This window comes from Sinocyclocheilus grahami, unplaced genomic scaffold, assembly GCF_001515645.1.
Source record: "Sinocyclocheilus grahami isolate Dianchi unplaced genomic scaffold, SAMN03320097.WGS_v1.1 scaffold67094.1, whole genome shotgun sequence".
Taxonomy (NCBI): domain Eukaryota; kingdom Metazoa; phylum Chordata; class Actinopteri; order Cypriniformes; family Cyprinidae; genus Sinocyclocheilus; species Sinocyclocheilus grahami.
The window spans coordinates 1-750 of NW_015528391.1; the positions used below are offsets into that span (position 1 = coordinate 1).

Genomic DNA, 750 nt, shown 5'->3' on the forward strand with positions numbered 1-750 from the left:
TTGTTTGAACATCCCAACCAGACTGACATGATCTAAGTTTGAGGCGGGAATATCCATTTAATTTAATGATATTTGTTGAAACCACACAATGAATCATTTCATACCTGTCTTATAAACAGGGGTGCGAGCCTATCTGGGTCTTCCAAGCACTTCTCTAGTTCACCAAGAAACAAGCTACAAAGATGAGAGGTGCAACATTAATGACAGGAAATGAAAGTAGGGGGTCTTGGTGGTATTTACGAGAATGAGAACCTTAAGTGTGTCATTTTCACATACTCTTTATGCCACTCATAAATCTGGTGAATGTTCCCAAAGACGATCTTATCTTTGCCCTTCATGTCGTCAGGTACACCCTCCTCCCTCATCCTGTTCATGTAGCCCTGCAGGTGCCAGAACACATCAGTATGGTTACCACTGGAGACAGCAACACATAAAACATGTGATCTTCCTTGACGACCATTCTGAATAACACAACACAACAATCGTGCAACTCCTCAATAGATGGATAGACTACTGATCAAGCAAAACTAAACCCTGATAGCAGCTGCCAGTTATGATTACTCAAATTAATATGTTCAGTTACATGCGGTCACCATAGTGATCTCACTGCGGTATTCGTTAAAAGAACTGAATATAAGCCCACCTCCACGACTGCACCAAGGTCTCTCACATAGTCTCTCTCGGTCTCCACCAGTTCCAGCAGTACATAGCTGAAAATGAAAGAGAAAAACACATTCACATACAAATCAA

At 41.5% G+C, this 750-nt stretch overlaps 1 long non-coding RNA gene across 1 annotated transcript; it reads right to left on the minus strand.

Moving 5' to 3' along the window:
• Positions 1–97: 97 nt before the first annotated feature.
• Positions 98–710, minus strand: LOC107581048 (uncharacterized). Its single transcript, XR_001608770.1, has 3 exons — positions 644–710; positions 277–380; positions 98–174 (listed from the first exon to the last, which is right to left on the minus strand). It is a non-coding gene; the product is annotated as an uncharacterized lncRNA (long non-coding RNA).
• Between the last annotated feature and the right edge of the window lie 40 nt (positions 711–750).